The sequence below is a fragment of the Sylvia atricapilla genome, chromosome 3 (genome assembly GCF_009819655.1).
Source record: "Sylvia atricapilla isolate bSylAtr1 chromosome 3, bSylAtr1.pri, whole genome shotgun sequence".
NCBI classification, from domain to species: domain Eukaryota; kingdom Metazoa; phylum Chordata; class Aves; order Passeriformes; family Sylviidae; genus Sylvia; species Sylvia atricapilla.
In genome coordinates, this window is record NC_089142.1 from 11786382 (window position 1) to 11805782 (window position 19401).

Genomic DNA, 19401 nt, shown 5'->3' on the forward strand with positions numbered 1-19401 from the left:
AAATTACTTAGCATGTCTGAAACAATTCAGTAGACTACTCCTCTGACTAAAACAACATAGTTGTACATAATTTAAGAAATTCCTGAATTATTCTGTAGAGATTATCTCAAGTCTAGACCTAATTTCACAAAGGTAGAAGATGTCCAATTGTTAATTTACTCATTTGTTTAACTCCTTTTTAAAAGTTAGATCTTTTGGTTTAGTCTTGGCAAAACAATTTGCTCCATCCCCTTACCATCCACTTAGGAGCAAATCTTGAGAGCATAACAGAAATTTTAATCTTATGTTTCTATTATCATTATAAGAGTGTCCTTGGGGAAGGAGAAAGAAACTCTAACAACAATGACCAACGAACCAAATGAATGAAAAAAACCAGAAATTACGTTGCATTGCAAGAACTAATCTCAGAGGTTTGGTAAAATTTGGATTACCTTTGGGCTAGGAGAACTTCAACAGTAATGCTTGGTAAAGGCTGTGTCTGAGCAAATCAGAGTCTGTTAGCAACTTCACATGTGTGTCAGAAAACACTGAATTCAAATCCCTAAATTCAAACTCTCAGATTTAAACCCTCAGGAAGCTCTCCAAGAGGTTCATAGGAGTTTCTACAGAAGATAGAATTTTTAAGAGCTCCACGCACATATATAGACCTTGCTGATTATATCCATTCTGAATAGTGAAAGAATAAAATCTATTTTGATATGCTGGAAGTCAAAACAGCTTCCTGCATGTGATTCATCCATCTCAATTACATTACACAGAATTGGGTAAAAACAAGCTTTCTTTACTTTCCAGATTGAAATGTGGGCATTAGGGGGCTAAAAGAACAGTTTTCTCTTTCTCTTTTTTTTTTTTTTTCCCAAAACATTTTTTACCCTTCTTCATTGGAAACATAGTGCTGTCAGCTGTCCCTGCCATCTTCCAATTTCAAGTTCTCTCTCTCCATCTGTGTTCATACTTTTTTTAACTCTTAATCAGGTCCTGCCGTGTCTTTGTATAGGAATTCATCATCATATGGCACCAATTCAGACCTGTAACATGAATAAAGGTTGGTATTTATCATGACTGCTGTAAAGGAAGTGCCTTTAAAAGGAAAGGGAGCATGTAATTCCCTGCCATTCACTTTCTCCTCAACCTTTCACCTTTTAATCAGTAGCCATAACCCAAGAACATCTCACAATGGAAAGTTAATTATGAGGTCATGAAGATGAAAGCATCTGACTTGCATTTTATAAAGGTACTTTGCTTTTAAATTATCCCTGATTTACCTGCATGAAAGGAAAGGAAGTTCCCAAAGATTATTCTAAATGGACCAGACTTTCAGATGCCAACATTTCCAAGTGAAAATGGAAATGTGATCCTGTCAAATGTCCTTTGAATATTTCTTAGGAAGGAGGCTCCCATTTACCAATATGACCTGACTCATAAATTGAAAATATTTTCATGGATTTGAGTGTATGGAGCACTCAAAGACAACACTCCATGGAAACTGTTCTGTTCATAACTAGAAAGGAATCTAGAGTCAAAAACTCTAGAAGTTAGGTATTTGTATCTATCAGCTTTGGGAATCTGGTGTGTGTTATTTAGAACTTCAGGGAAAGTGTGTTTGAAGGACATTGTCCCATCTATGCTAAAAATTCTAAACTTATTCTGTCTTAACATTTGCATATGTTGAAGGCAGCAGAAATAACTGCAGAAAAAAAACCCCAGTAGTTTGTTTTATAATGTCTAGCATCCAGGAAAGCAAGATGAAAAGTTTGCCAGCTGTAAATAGTAACAACATGTATTCAAAATTGCCTTTTTTTACATAAGAATGAAGATACTCTCTTGATAGTTAAGTGGTTGAATGGTTAAGGCAAGTACTCCAAAGACAATCAAATAGTTAAACAATATGCCAACTTTAGAGCTATCCAAACTGAATTACCAGACTACAAAATCTGATCTGATCCATCTAGATCCATCTGGATCTGGATCCATTAGATCCATGTGATCTAAGCTCTGTCAATTAAAATGGATCCTCTTTGGTAAGGGAGGATTTCTAGAGAGAACGAGTGTCTCCATCAGACAAAGGGGGCATGAGCAGCACTGCCCACTGGCCTCTTAATCTAGACAGAAGTGTCAGTGCAGGATGGCCAAAGCTTGGTGAGAAGTGGAGGCAGCAAATAGAAAGAGACTGCCTGGGGGCCATCACAGTTTCCTGAGGAAAGCAGAATGAGGGGAAAGCCATCGTTTTTGCCTCCAGCACAAGAACACTGGAGAAGATCTTGAGGATAAGACATTTTGTATAGGCAATAATGTCTTTTCACTGAATTTCCATATGAATTACTGATTAAGCAGCAGACCATATTTCCCTCTTTGTTCATAAATAGTACAGTGATACCAGCTTTCTATAATATTATTACTGGCTGCACTATTCCTCTCCTAGTACTGCTTTAAATTGTATCTACTTGGTTATTAATACTGCTTAAGTCGTTTTTGTTTCCTCTAAGGGAAGAACAAAACATTTTCTTTGGACTTTTCGTGATAGTTAATGGTAGAGGATGAATGGAAAAAGAGAGGTTGTGATTTGAGTTGGCAAAGTATAAATTATAGATTGCTTTTCCTGAAATAGGACCTAATTCTGAGAACTGAAATCAGCAGTTATAAGGAATTACTGCTCTTGTAGGAGGAAGCCCAGAATGTCTACACTTGATAAAGTCTCTTTTAGTAAGTTTTTTACATGAACAAGAAAATGGTTTGTGCAAAAGAAAATTTTCCTTTTAATGTTATAAACCATGAGGTCATGAGCTGCACTACATAAATGAGAAGAAGCACGAAGCCTAAACAAGAGTTTCATGTCTTTGGCATTTCCTTGAAATGCCTTGAAATCATCATTTGATAGCACTACCCCTTTCTGTAAAATGCAGATGCTGAGTAAATGTATGTGTTCAGAGAACTATACCTATAATGCTGCATGAGGATCACAGAAAATATGAATTAATAAAAAGAGGAAACAACAGCACAAAGCCAATCCAAATGTAGTTGATGTAATTTGTTTTATAATATTACTGTTCCGTGAAGACATGGAATAATGAAACTCCCTTTCATTACAATATTATCAGTTCAGCTGTGACAGGAAGCCCTCTGGATACTCTTCTCACAGGCTTCTTGTTCACATTTTCAGATAAAGAGAGTTTCTGATAGGTTTTGAAGTTAGGCATGATTCAAACCAGAATTTGCATGAATGAGCAATAGTGAGTTTATAATCCATGCATCTGGTAATCCATGGTCCTATCCCTCCAAACAGAAACAACCCTCTTAATTTCACCATGAATCTTGGATGTTTAGTAATTTAATAGGCTTAAGCTTTATTCCTTCAAGGTAATTGTGCAGATACCTTTAATAAAACACACTCAACATTGCCAGCAAACATTCTAGATAAATGAACACAAGAAATGTTAGATGCAACTTTATTAAACTGTTAATCCTTGCTGGAAGGCTTCCTGGAGTGTTTGAGGGTAGTGTTAGTAGTGATGATAAACTAATTTGCCACGGCTCTTAGGTTCATGTTATCTTTTCTTATCAGCCTAAGGCTAGGTCAGAAAAAAAAAATAAAATTGAAAACATTTGCCAGAGACAGCAAAGTGGCTAATTCAAATACCATTGCAGAGTGTCAATCCATCCATGTCTCCATGATGGTTAGTTTAATGGTCCATTTAATTCTTCAAAGCAATTGAATTTCCACCCATATACTGATAAGGTGATACATCACACTAGTGTTGCCAGAATTTATCTTTTTTACATGCAAGACAAGGTTTATATGCAAGGCAGTCTAAGTTCTCCAATTCAGATTGGGTTAAGAGCAACAGCTTTTGTGTTTTCAAAGTCAAAGAACCTCAAAATTGTGTGTATTTTTGGTTTGACTTATTTTTTTGGTTGAGTTTTTAGTAAACTTAAGAAAGTAAGGCTCAAAACAATAACTAAATTGTGGAGTAAGACATAAAGAAGAAAATAATGAATCACCAGCAGTTTCTAAATCTAACAATGTGTGCTCAACTCAGTGACAGTGAGGCAGTAACTCTCATTACCTTCAACTTGTGAGGTTTATTCTACCCAGGACCTCTCAGATCTTCCACTTTTTGCACTGGATTGCTAGATAAGGGATACTGAGCCTTCTGCTGTCTTCTACAGTTCCTTTCTATGCTACTTCACAAATTCTGCTCATATTCATTCCATCTCCTCATGAAGTCAGTCCATTTGTTGGCTGAAGTTCCCTTGATTTTTCTACTCTGTTTTATCGAGGTTGGATTCCATGAAATCAAACAAACCTACCTGGTTACAAATTACCAGAAAAAGAGTGAAACAAGACTTCAGGATTATATCCTTGAGTCTCTTGCCAATCTATAGCTCCTGCACAGCCCTTCCATTCCTGTTGGATTTGCAGCTATTATGTGTCCTGATAACCTGCTTTTTATAGGCTGTAATGTTTTTATCATAAATACCTTCACTTATATATACAAGTGCAGGAACAGATGAATAGTTTTCAAAATCTGATGACAATTTTCAAAAGGTTTAGCATATTATATTGAATGGAATTGGTGCAATAGTAATAATTGCAGCTACACGTGCCAGAATGCAGTTTTCCTATGTGGAGAAAGACAGACTCGTTTCTTTGTAAGACTTTTACCTCTAATGTTTTTAGTAAATATTTTTGTGTAAATTACCCTCAGCTGAAATATGGTTAATAAATATTCACTCAATTCTAATAATCAGCAGAAAATTGTAAAACTGTGTACAATAAATTTGAAAATACTGAAATATCTTACATTTGTTGTTACATATTTTAAAATGTTTATAATGTCTGATCTAATTAACACAGTAATGTAATAGCAGTTCATGTATACAAAAAAATCCCTTTCCCAGATGAAGATATATTAACAATAATGGCCTTATAATTAAGAAAAAATATTACATTGCACTCAAAATTTGGCACTGGTGAAATTAAAAACTGAGTTACTTTCAAGTCAATATATCTGAAAACATTTTAAAAATATTTTTAATCTTTGTACTTAATAGTTGAATTATTTTTCAAATCTGCTCAGAATGGCATCTTTCACACCTAGGTGTTGGCTCAGCAGAACTTTATTTAGCCTATGACTTACTGTTTTCAATAAGAGATTAAACTGAGATTAAAAGCTAAAAAATGTGCCAAAGTCCCATCATGACTGAAGTATGCTGTTTATGCTTCTGAGATACTAATGAAGTTGGATAGGTCTGATAGGTTGATAGTTTAGGGAAAAAAGTTAGTAAAAATGTTCAAGTTTTAACAACCAAGGTTTGATTATAGTATCAATAGTCTGGTTTACCATAGTCTTTTCCCATTGTGGAACAGTATTTCCTGAGACTCTGGTATTGGTTAATATTAAAAAGTAACATAATTCAAATAGAAATTAAATATTTTTCAAGACTGCTGAGAAACAGTGACCAAGATTAAGAAAACAAGAATTTTGTCTTTAAATGGACTGGAATATTGCCCATAGTGCATTAGTTCTGCCTTGCTTCAAACTTCTCCAACCCCTTTCTTTCTCCTCAGAAAAAACAATTTCAACAGTTTCATTAATAAAACAAAGGCAAAAACATATCTTGAAATCCTGTATGACCACTTTTCAAAAATTTGGAAGAGCATTCTTAAGATTAAAGGTTAAAGATTAAATTACTAAAACTCCTTAAACCTTGGCAGAGCACTGCCAGCAGGACAAGGGAGATGATCACGCCCGGTGATGTGGGAATAGGGAATGCAGTTATAGGTTCCTCAGTACAAGAGGGACATGGAATTCCTGGAGTCCACTGGAGGACGACAAAGATGTTCAGGGGACTAGAGCACCTCATTTGTGAGGAAAGGCTGAGACAAGTGTTTGTATTTAGCCTGGAGAAGAGAAGACTGAGGGGCAACCTATTGATCTGCGTAATTATCTAAAGGGAGGGTGACAGGAGCATTTACTAGGCTCTGCTTAGTGATGCTCAGCAACAGGACAAGAGCCAATGGGCAGAAACCGATGCACAGGAAGATCCACCTGAACATGAGGAAGAAATTCTTTACTGTGCAGGTGACCACGAACTGGAACTGTTCCCAGGGAGGCTGTGGAATCACCTTCACTGGAGATATTCAAGAACTGCCTGGACTCAGTCCTGTGACAAGTGCTCTGAGATGACCCTGCATAAGCAGAGAAGTTGGACCAGGTGTCTCCACTGGTAGTCCCTTCCAAGGTTACTTCAGTGAAACTAATATTAGAAATCTGAATTATAGAAATATGTATGTGAATATATGTATATATAATATTCTAGAATAAAGTAAATATAGATAGATAAGGCATTTATAAAACAGAGAAGGTAAATTTCATTTTAAACTAATGAAATCTAGATTTGAATCTGCTTTCTTTGTCTTCATCAATTTTTGTGAATCTGATAGAATTGATAAGTGACTAATATTAAATAAGAAGAGGAAATTAAATAGAGGAAAATATCAGCTTTAGGACCTATGAATTATTTTTATTTTTGCGCTTTAATCAAAGGACATTTTCTTGTCTAAATGTCAGATTGACAACTTCCCTTTCTAAAGATAATGCTCTGACTTAGAATAGTCTAATCTTAAATATAACATTAAGCAGGAGAGCTAGTCTGGGAGCTACCCTATTATTTTCTTATTTTATGAATGCAGTCAGGGAAATCTGAAACTAAATTTTGTGGAAATCCTCCTACCTTGCATAAGGCACATTGAAAATGATAAGGGAAGAAATATTGTAGGGGGGGGTTTTGTGTTGGTTTTTTTTTTTTTTTTTTTTGGTGGTGGTGGTTTGATTTTGGGGGATTTTTTGGGTTTTTTTGGTGTTTTTTTTTGGTTTGGTTTGGTTTTTTGTTCTGGTTTTTGTTGTTGTTGTTCTGTTTGTTTATTTTTTGGTGTTTTCTTTTGTTTGGTTGGGTTTTTTTGGTTTTTTTTTTGGTTTTTGGGGGGGTTTTTTGGGTTTTTTTATGTGGGTGTTACTTAGTCAAAAGGAAAGTATCCTTCACTTCCTTAGTTCTCACACTGGAGCTTTCACTCTGAAGCTGTGTGGTACTTTAAAAACTAAGCTGCAAAAGCATAGGAATTGTACATTACTTAGGACACAAACTTGTTTTCATGTTTCTTCAGGCTCAAGTGTACAAATTGCTGGACTGGATTAGGTACAAGTCCAGTCCTTCCTACCTTTCAGAAGAGTAATCTAGTCCTGACTGCAAAACCTTTCTGCCTGCATAGAAAATGTGGTCTAAAGACCACATTGTATCGAGGCCTGTCTTTTTGGAAGGTTTTCCTGACTCTCTGAAAGGCCTTTGGCAGAAATCTCTTGATGAAGTTCTCAGGACTTCACAGGAAGTCAGATGAGATGGCCTTACAGTCTTGATGGTTTCAGTCTGGAAGCATGTTAGACCTAAGTCTTCTTAGAGAATATTGGCTTTGGGACAGAAAACCAGAAACCCCACTGTCCTTGCAGCCCACTCTTCTTAGCACTTAAGCTGATCTCACTCTCAGAGAAGGTTTGATGCTTTGGAGGAAAAAATGTTCATCCTTTGTTTATTTGTGATGCAAATACACTTTGCAAATAGAGAAATTAAGACCTTATTTTGGGGGGTTCTCTACCCAAAGTTAATGAGTGAAATGAATGCAAAGCTTCTCAGAACTCAATAGGGAATAGCTCCTGCATTAAACAAATACTGTGGATAACAGGGAATGAACACTCTTAATGTGCTACAACAACAGGAGAGCTAGAGACTTACCCACATTTCATTGTAGAGTCTCCATCAGGATTAGAGAACTTTGTTCCTTTAATTAATACAAGGCAAAACTTTTACTCCATGTCTTCTCATCCTCTTCTGTCCTTTTTCATTTCTTTTTAACATTAGTTCTTTAACAAATCCTTCTTTTCAGAGACCAAAAGCTGATATGTTCTGGGGAAATGCCAGCAAGATGTTAAAGATTGGCACAACTAGCTACTGTCATTCTATCAAGACAATAGGATTTGAGCGAAAGGGGTAGAGTTCTCCATGCAGAATTTAGCTGCTTAATCCTCTCTTGTGGGCTGGCACAAAATCAACAAAAGAAAGAAACCAAATTACCCAGCTCTGCTTTGGCAGATTTAGCCACTGTCAGCAGGCCAGAAGTTAATTCCCTCATATTCTTTTTTGCCACCAACTACGGCAGGCCTTGCTGAGCCAGCTTTCCTGTGTAAATCTGTCAGCTGAAATGATGCACAGCATGAAGAAGGAGAGAAAGGACATGCAAAGAGTGTGGTCCTTTTGCCAAATCAAGTCTCCAGAAGTCAGGGGCTGGCACTGGTACTGCCTCCTTGCCTTCCTCCTGAGTGACATTTTTGACACAAGATGAGAAAGATTTATAGTTTCTTAAACCACCATCACACACACACACACAAACACATGCTTCCTTGCCAATAAGTAGGGATTTCTGTTGCATTAAATTTTGTGCATGGGAGGCTGTTTCTCTTCTGGCACTCAGCACAAGCTTCCAGCTGCTTAGCATCACTCTGAGACTCAACAGTGTGTAGGGTATGATATGTTAATAATGAGGACTACACAGTCATCAAGGCCAGCAAAATTGCAGTGAGGGTAGGAAACGCATCATCAGTTTGCTCTGTCACAAACACTTACTGAGTCACAGTGTAGTTTTTATTGTGCCTTTTGCTGTGTGCCCAAACTAAGCTCTTGGGTGGATAACGTGACATGGGGGAATCATGCTGCAGTGTGTCATTCATTATTCTCCTGCTCCCTTAGAAATCAAGTAGAAATATTACTGTGAGATGAGGTAAGTTAGGTGGAAAATATTTACAGTAACATGCAAAACAACTCAAACCACACAGCTTTTGTTTTCTCATTTTGAACCCCAAAATGGAGATCGCTTCATGACAGTTTTTACTTACTGATGTTTCTTTTAAAGCAAGGAAAGTCCTGAATGTTGGAAAATTAGGAAGAGAAAAACAGTCTCCTTAAGAGTGAAGTGAAGGAATACATATCTTTTTTTTAAAGGTAATGGTTTTCACATGGAAATCACAAATTTCCAGGGATTTCACAAGCTGTTATTGCAAAAATGGGCATTTTCTTTAAGTACTTAATGAAACGTGTCTGACAGAATGAATAACCCTGCAAAAAATGTAGATATGTGTGTGAAATTCTCAGTTAAATTATGTGCTATTAGTTTTGGTTGAATTTATTCTTTTACTGGAAACATTTTTCACTAATATTAGACCATATGCTGTGTCTGATGTACTAAGGTAACAGTGTATATTGATAATGCAAGCAGTGCAATTGCATGAGTTGTTCTTAAATTCTGATAATTTCTGTTTCAGATCATGTAAGTGCAAAATGATTGTGAAGTAAAATCAGAAAAATCTTTTTTTTTTTTTGCCTGTTTTGAGACAAATCTTTAGATGCTCATCACAAACACATTTATTGATTGTAATAATTGCATAAAATGAAAGTAGATGAAGTATTGTTCTTATAATATCCGGATTCCTTTCTTGACATTAGCCAGCTATTTCTAATGATTATAGCATCACCTTATGCATGCCAGACTTGGCAATTATAGCTACTGAACCTAAATATTAATGGGCAATTTCCTACTATTCATGTTTGCCAAATATTGACACAATCAATGGAAAATTTGCTGCAATTTCTAAATTAAATGGACAGAAAACTAGTACAAAAACAGCCTCTCATCTATTTTATTTCTAGCTCTAACCCAAGACAGATGTTCATGCTATTAAAAAACACAATGGAAATGTTGAACAGAGAATTGCAAACATTCTCAGGCAGGTTAACCTGGGTAAAACTGGATGGCAGAATGCTACCTAGGAGGGACAAGTACAAGAAGACTTACAGAGAAATAATTAACTGCATAAATACAGGTTAAGGAATATTTGATGGATGGGGTTCCAGTACTGCAGAAAATAATGCAATTTATCACCCATTATGCAATATTTTTGTAATAGTCTTGCACCACCAAAACTGGATCTTCAAGGCAATTTAAAGGGGAAAGAAGTGAGATTCAACTTTGGGTTCAGCTCTAAATGTATTTCATTGAAACACCTGACCCAGAGGTGAAATCACTGTGCACTTGCTCTGTAGTTAATGGAGAGAAACTGGCACTTCCAGGATAGAAAACATCTTGATAAGACTTTGGAGATCTTTCCTAACTGTCTCAATAACATGCTTAAAATTTCATGGAGTAGGTCCAGGTCTAAGTATGTATCTATGGAAACTAAATTTTATAAATCCTTTAGCCTTGTTAGTTATCTAAGTGACTTAGGTGAATATTTAAAATGTGCTTCTGAACTCCCATGCAAGCATTCCATCTAAACTCCTGAGGTCCCTTAGAGGAGACAACAGGCATTTTCAAGACTTTGAGTGTGTTTTCCTGATGTCTGTGACAGCAAAGATGTTTCAGTGATACAAGATGATAAACCAAATCATTAATTAAAATTTCTAAGGTTGCAATTACACATTAGGGTATGGTTTAGTGGTGACTTTGGCAGTTCTAGGTTAACACTTGGACTCAGTGATCTTACAGGTATTTCCCAATTTAAATGCTTCATTCTATGAATTGAATGCTGCAGTGTATTGTATTCGCTGAGGTGTCATGCAGAGGGCACACGCCCTTACTCATTGCGTGGATGGCACTTTTCTGCATTTGCAAACCATGCATTGTCCTGAGATGTTTCTCAGGCAGGCATGTTTTCTGTATTTTCCTACTAGATACAGACATATTTAACAGCTTGAGAAACAGTCAACACAAATACATTCAACAGAGAAGATCATCATAATCCCCTGAGCCTTACATCCCTGGACACTCCTGTTGGGCACATGGACACCTCATCCAGCTGAGACTCATACTTAACAATACCTTGAGGGAGGAGGGAAGTGAGGGATGTTGTTTGTAAAAATAGTCTGGATGTTTTCTTGTAGGCTTGATGTAGATTAAGAAATGCTTCAGAAAAACAAAGCAAACATGGTTCTGTCTGTAGAGAAGCCTTCACTCTTGTTGTCTAGTCAACAGGAGTGCATGGATGTAGATGAGAGCAAGTTTTGGCTCACATAGTTTGAAATCTATTTGAACTTTTAAAAAAAAATAAGTTTTAAAAAGGATTTCCTTCCTGTCAGCAAAAAGCCAGAGACATCAGAGGAAGAGAGTCAACCACATGTGTGTTTCTTTTTATGCTTCCTAATCAGATGTAACGATTGCTCAGACTGTATAGATAGTTTTTACTCAAGGATGTGCATTCCTGAATCTTAGGACCCTGCCAAGTGTAAAAGCAAACAGAACAAGCCACACATGAGGTGATATATGCCCTTAGGCTTTCCTGGCTGCAACAGGGCTGAGGGAATCTAACAGAGTCTCCCTTCCATCCTGGCTGTTGTAAAGTTCTCGAGAGAAACCACAGCTGGCCTAGGTCCAGTAATTATCCCTTTATTGGGCCGGTAAATTACTTCTCTGAGGGCCAGAAGAGCAACAGCAGAAGGAAATGCACTATAAATAGGTCTGCAGAAAGCCTAACAAAGGTGTCATCATGAATGACTCATTCCACCATCCATGATGCTGTTATCAACGATTCTCCAGTCTATTACTGAGATAACAGGGGAGATATTAAAAAGCAAGCTGAAGTGTTAAGGAATTATAAAAAAAAGTATGTAATTTTTATACAGTAAACTTCTAACTATAGTTCACTTTTTCTAGGTCTGTCTGTAGCACAGATATCACAGCTTTTGCACTTGTAGCTGAGCTAGTTCAAGTGTTACCACAAAGTACAAACAACAGTGCAAAACTGAGTAAAGATGAAGTGCCTGACTTTTTATCCCATTTTTCAAGTAAATATTATAGCTTTATGAAGCTCTATGTCATTACAGACAGACTGGTACCAGAAGTAAATCATTAAAACTTAATTAGGTATACCTACACGATCTGTATTATTCTGTACATATGATCTGCATTATTACATACCCTATACATCTTTATATCCTAATACTGTGCTGGTAGACAGCTGGTATCTTTGGTTTCTTAAGAAATCTGAAACACTAAAATCACTACTGGACTGAAAGTCAGGAGAGATGGGATTTATTTGTGCAGTTTTTTATTGATCTGTGATCTTGAATGTTCAATTTCCCTCTGCCTTTCCTCTTCTCTGTTGACTGTCTTTGAAGAGGGAAGGTTGTTGCAAACACAATGCCTATTAAAACTGGTACCAATTTTTGTGACTTCAAATCAGCTTTTGCAGTTTAAGCCCTATTTCTGGCCAGTGCTGTACATATTGTTTTCCTACTGCGCACACATGCACCCTATGAAATAGCTTAAAGAAGTTAATTCCATTCAGGCCTGCCATTAGTCATGACTTTTGCATCAGGCATCACAACTGTTTTCTTCAAAGTGGGAGCAAAATTTTCTCATTATTAATATTATGTTACACGTTTTCTGCATTCTTTAGCTTTGAGTGGTGATGGGCAGACAAAATGACATCAGTTGTCTGAAATGGAACAACTGATCTTGTGACATCAATAAAATTTTTCTCTGCTTTTGATTCTGAAGACGTATGAGGACAGTAGCTCTCAAATATCAAATCCATTCTCCCTTTAAGAGGATATTAAAGCTGTCTGTGGCAAATGTTCAACTTGGCAAACCTAGGTAAGGAAAAAAACCTGCTACAATCTGTAGCTGTGAATATATGACCCAGAGAATAAATAGCTAAAGAAAATCTAGATTAGTAGCATGAACTATTTTTAAAGTGAAATGCACTTTTTTTTTAACCTAGAATATTTGAGTGTCAGCTTCAGTACAGCCACACTTCTTTGAACTATAATATTCTCTTACCTTTGACCAGTGGATCCTACGTTGTCTTCATATGTTGGTTGGCTTTGCTGAGATTATTTGAAATAATTGACGCATCAGTAGTTTAAATAAACACAATTAAAAAAATAGCCAAAACTATGCTGCTTGACACTGCTGTCCTTTCCAAAAGAGGAGACACTACACATTGGTGTCTGTCTAATAAAGCTGCACCATCCTACTGAACAAAATGTACCCAGGGATGTTCTCAGCTGTGGAAGCCAACTGGCATTGAGCAGTCTGTGTACACAGCAGTAAATTCCACTAGCAACCAAACTGCCCATTGGGAACAGTTTCTGCCCATGTTAAATCCTGAGAATTTTCAGGGACAGTGCTGAGTTTCTGAGATAAAAATTCAGGACAGGGATCATTCTGACAATTTCCTAGTCTGGGTCACTGAGTACCACAGAACATGCCTTGGCAGTGTTTTATTATGGGTATATATGCAGCAAAGGAGGGATGCAACTTCTCCATGTTTTCTTTATAAAGAAAAGGAAATGGGCTTGTTTTGGGCGCAATTCATCCTATACTTTTAACTATACTCATATAAAGCAAGTTGAATTAATCAAAACGTCTGTTAATTTTCATTGTCTGCAAAGGGAACCTAGAGGGACTTACTAAGATATAGGAGAGATTAAAGGGGCTAATCTTCCTCATATGATTAGAGCAATTACTTAGTGATGATGCACAGCCAGCAAACAACTTTACTTTTCCAGCATATGAGGCTAACTTGGATAGCAGCTTCTTTCAGGCACAAAATCCAGATTGACTCCTAGTTTTCAGATATCAAAAAGCTTCTGTGTAAATAATTTTTTGCTTATTTATGTTTGCAGTACAGGTTTTTCAGGAATCTGAGAGAAGCTGTTATTTTTTGCAACAGTGGTATGAGATAATTAGACACACAGAAGTAAGAACTTGTATGATGACAAGTTTGAGAAGAAAAGTAGGCACGTAAGACCAGAAAAGCACTTTCATGATACTAAGACCAATCCTCTCCAGTACAGGCAAATCACAGACATAACAAAATCCCTTTCTAAAATATTTATCTGTATGAGTAGATATTTGTTCCTGTGCTCCTACTGAATGATTAAGTCAAATAATTTCCCTTTTCTGGTTCTCTGTTTCTTCCAGTTTCCAGCTTAAATTTATCCTTGACTATTCTGCCTGTACTTATTCTTCTGTCAAGTTTGCCATTTATCTGAAATAATAATTTTCATTCTCTGTTGCTAACCTCCATGACATCCTTGTAGAGAGAAATAATTTCCCTCAGTATTCATTTCACTGATGGATACCAGTGAAGGTCTTTAGGTCTACAACTGCATCTAGTCTACCTTCTGTGTCTGTTCCAGTTTAAATCAGCTTTTATTGAACACAGCTTTCAAAAAAAATGCACAGTTAAAATTTCTCTAATTCTTTGCAAAATTATTTTAGTTCATTATTTATTTCTGCTGGAAATTAGCCATCAAATGCATCTGTTCTCATTTGTCTTTTCTACAGAGACACTCAGTCTGGAGGTTACCCTGGTGCTATTTCTGTTTCTTTATTTAAATACAATGAGATCTTTGACTTTTTTCATGTTTGAGGTATGATCATTTCTATCTCATTTGTATTAGATGGGGCCTTTACCCCAGGTTCAGGTTCTTCATGATTTTTTAGACTTTTGGCAAAAATATACTATTTCAAACTAAGTTTTACTATCTTTAGTCACATTCTGAGCAGCAGAAGCTTTGTTTCTTCTTCCTAAGGTACTTCTACAGCTGACCAATTGTTTCAATAGCTGCAAGGTTTAGCTGATCTTTTAAGTCAAATTGCTTGCTTTTTCTTATTTCTATGACATAAGGTTTGTATATTTATTCATTTCTTCATTCTTTATCATTCCTCTGTTTAATCCTCATATTCTTTTTGGAAGAAATTTTTTATGCATTTGTCCACTGACTGGTAGGTATAAAATACCTAGCTACATAATTTCTGACCCTTTGAGGTTATCTGACCCTTTTTTCATGTTACAGTTACAGAGTTATGAAATTGGGTAGTAAATTTTATATAAGTTCTAAGATTTATTCTTGAGTATTCTGTTTTAAAACTGAAAATATTAGCTGCTGACTTAATTTTCTTTATCTGTTCATGTAATTAAGAGAAAATTCATGATGACTTTGCCTAAAGTTGTTTTCTACAACTATTGGGCTACTTACTAATAGGAAGACAATATATTTTTTTCAAGGTTCCATTACTTTGGCAAAATTCTGACTTAGTTTTTTTCACTATACTATCATTAGTAGATTATATTTTCTAACCTTTATCTGTGAAGTAATATAACATAATAACTTCTTCCCAGTATTTGTCTTCTTGACAGTAATAAATATCTTCCCTTTTGAATCCCACTTGGGAACCTGCAGTATAACCCTGGGAGTGAGAATCCTTCTTTGAGTCTAAGGAAAATCTGTCACACCTGAGATATTTTGACATAAACATTTAAGGTTCAGTGAACAAGCACACTTCTATAAAACTTTGCTTCTTCAGGAATTTTTCTCACCAGCTCCACACACATCCCCCAGATAGATGATATAAACTTTAATCAAACACAGATCTTGCAAACGACAACCAGACAAGCTACTAAGCAACAGAGAAACAAAGACTTGTTCCTCCTTCTATAGAATGTCTCATGCTAATTCCACTGTTTTCTGTTTTTTCCTTGCTGGATCCCTTAAATTGCCTGAAGCATTTGATAAAGAGGGAAACTATGTGGAACCCAACTATAATAAGCCAATGGCAGGACCATTTTCTATTTTGAGAGCTTCCACAGAAGGAAACCATATTAAAGTCTAGAAAATATAATAAAAGTTAATTTTACAATATAGGACTGGTGATAGTCAGCAGTGTAACACATGCAGATTGATCTGAAGTAGCAGCAGTGTGTGTATACATGTCCATAGGTACACACACACACATGAAGGAAAGAGAGTCAGGACTTATGAACTTGAAAAAAAGCAATGGTTTAATCCATCCTTATTTTTCCACCTTTCAAAAAAAGAAGCCTACAGGCTGTGACATTGTGACATAGTTTGATATAAGAAGCATAGAATCATAGAAAGGTTTGGGTTGGAATGGACATTTAAAGGCCATACAGCCCAACTCCCCTCTACAATGAACAAGGACATCTTCAGCTGGGCCAGGCTGCTCAGGGCCCTGAGCCATTTGACTGTGAATTTTCCCTAGGATGGATCATCCACCATCTGGGTAACCTGCCCCTGTATTTTACCACCTTTATTGTAGAAAATTTCTTTGTTATCATTAATGTGAACCAACCCTGTATTAGTTTAAAATCCTTACCCCTTTTGTATTTCTACAGGTCCTGCTAGAAAATCTGTACCCACCATGGCCTCACTGACTAGCTCTGCAAGTGAGAGATCAAGACTAATCCCTGACCCCAAGACTGTGGTGTCCATTGTGTGTCTATATTGAGTAGAGTTGCTCTTTCACACCTGTTACACTCCTCTTAGTATCTTCTCTGAATCATGTGATTTATGTGATCTTTCTTACACTAAGATAGAATTATAAATTTTCCGTGGTTTCTAGGTCAAAATGTACAAATTAATCACAAAGGTGTGGAGCAGCTGCCAAAATTATATTTTCATGGCATACCTGAGATATGTGTTGCACTAGTTGGGGTGACATACAGGGCATATGAGTAAATGAGTAAGATTGCTTTGACATTGCAAAGCCTACTGGAAAAAGACCAAGTGACTTCAATAAAGAAAGACCAGGTTCATACATACTGCATGAGGCCTGTGCAGGCTTTCTGAAATCCTGTGCAGGCTTGGATTGGTCAACACCAATCTTGCCCTACATCTTTAACAAAATGTAAGATTTAGCTTAACTATATCCATAGTTTAAAGAAACTATTTCAGGGATGGAACAAGAATGTTGGTTTGGGTACCTCTTTGCTTAAACTGGGGAGTCCAGACATAGTTCCAATCCTGTGATGTCCAGAAGGTCCAGATGACCTAAGCTGAAATCATAGACCATGCTGACATTTTCCTAATGCCTTTTTATGCTTCTAAGTAGATGGTAACACATTTCTGTTGAATTTGACTGACAACTGATAAACATTTTTTACAGCTGTATTCTAGAGTTTCATGAGAAATAATGAAGATCATGGCATTTTGGAGAAATTCTTGATGATTGAAAGAAAACGAATGTCACTCTTATCTTCTAAAAAAGACCCAAAATACATTTTGAGGACCAAGAGCAGATCAACATTAATTCAGTCCATAGAGACTCAATAGAGAAAATAATTCTGCAAATAATTTCTAAACATAGGAAGGGGTAGAATATGGCTGAAAGTAGTCACCACATATTTAAAAAGGGGTAATCCTGCTTTACCAAATTGGCTGTAATGAGCTGAGGGGTGATCAGTGGATCCTTATCTTAACTTCAGGAAGGCTTTCAATATAATGTCCACCATGTTCTCATTTACAAACTAACGAGGTATGGACCAGAGAAATGGACAGCAAGGCCAACAGAGTATTGAATCCCTTAGGTATTTCCTTGGCAAGAAGGAAATTATAGGTAAAGACCTTAAGCAACCTAATGTGACTTCGAGTCTGGCCATTGCAGACTAAAAGACTTCTGGAAGTCACTAGCAGTTGAAATTACTCTTTACTTACTATAATGTCAATACTGTGGAAGAATATAGACAAGAATCCAGAACATGAGTTTCTCTGCTGTTTCACTAGTTCCAGTCCAACACAGGTCATCAGTGAAAAGTTCTGTTAAATTAGAATTATTTTGTGGTTTAAGAGTTGGAGAGTAAGTCTTTTTTCCACATCTGCTTCAGATGATAGAGGCTCAGCAAGACTACTGGAAATTGCACCACATGAGAACTGTGGCTTTTGCTATTTATATTGTAAAATATTAGTGGAGTTCACAAGCACAGACTGGATTATGATCTGAATTTGCTCCCTTATTCATGCTTGGGATGTGCTGAATAGGTCTTGTGCCTCTGATATGTGTGTATGTCGTGGGCACAGAACAGAAACCTTTGAATTCCAGATATTTTATGGAATCTTCTGATTTTAGTGGTAAAAACTATTGCTCTCCTTAATAATTTACATCTATTTTTAAGCAAATGTATCACCCCATGAGACGATATGTGTGTGTATATTTAATACATTGCATACACGACTTTTGGAAGAGGAGAGCTATATTCTAATATTGTTTGTAAAACCATAAATCCAAAATAATAATTAATGGCTTTGTTGAGAACAAATGTACAAACTGTACATTTTTGTACTTTGCTGAGTACAAAAATGGTATTTTGGGTAAAATAGAGAATTGGAATTGAAAGTTTTCATTTATTGGGGCTTTTTGTCCAGGAGGCTTTAGCATTATTAGGCTCTTCTAGTTTAAATTATGGAAATAGAGGAATGGGCCTGAGCAAGGTTTTGGCCTTGATAAATTCATGATTTCTGAGTGCACGGCTCATTAGCCATCACAGCCCAAGGACCATTCCCAAAAAAGAGTTTGAACTTCCAGTGGTAAAAATTGTTTAGTACTGCAGACATGGAAAAATCATTTCAGTTGGCTTCTGGACACCTGTTGTTTATTTTATTGTTACTTGCTGTTTGTTAACAGATGGGTAGGCAGTGTCTCTCTCCTCATAAACTTCTGATAAGCTTCTGGTAATACTAGGGAACCAAATCTCAAGTACTGGTAAGATTCCTTTCTCTAGCTTTCTCTAATTTTGAAAATACAGCCTCAGTGGCTATTATAATAAATTTTTTCCCCAAACAATAAAATAAAGATTTTCTCACTTTGGATCTGGCATCCACCTGAAATTAAATAAGTCTTCAGTAGCTTCAGCTATTCTCTGAATTGAGGATTTTAGTGGGAAATAACACAAAAACCAAACAAACTGGAGATGTTTCTCCATAGCTGTTTTTCTGACAGATGCTGTACACATATACATAAAATCATGTTTTTCTATGGTATTATATTTATGTTTTTATATATATTGATAACATCTACTTTTTATGCTTACCAGGTTAAACATCAGTCCTGGTTAGAGTTACTTATTGAGAACTTAGTTATCATGTTGTTTATGCATGTAATTCTCATTGTTTTCCATAGGCATCACATAACCCAAAATAACAGGATAATTACATCCCTGGATTAACTCCACTTATTTTAATGAAATTATCCCAGATTTACACTGGTATAACTCAGAGCAGAAGTTGACCTCACAGTCTTTACACAAGCTGTGTCTTAACCCAGCAAGATTTTGGTAAATCCCTTTAAAATATAGAAAATGCCCTTTATAACAAAAGTCATAAGACTATAGAGCATGACCTTCAGCTTTAACAATTCAGGAGCTCCCAGGGTCTTTCCCCTCTTTAAAGAATGAGAATAAATTCTGACAGCTGAATAAATATAAGGGGTCTAGTGTCAGTCTGAGGAAACAGGTTTTCATTTTGTCACAGATGAGTTCTGTTCACAGATTCTCA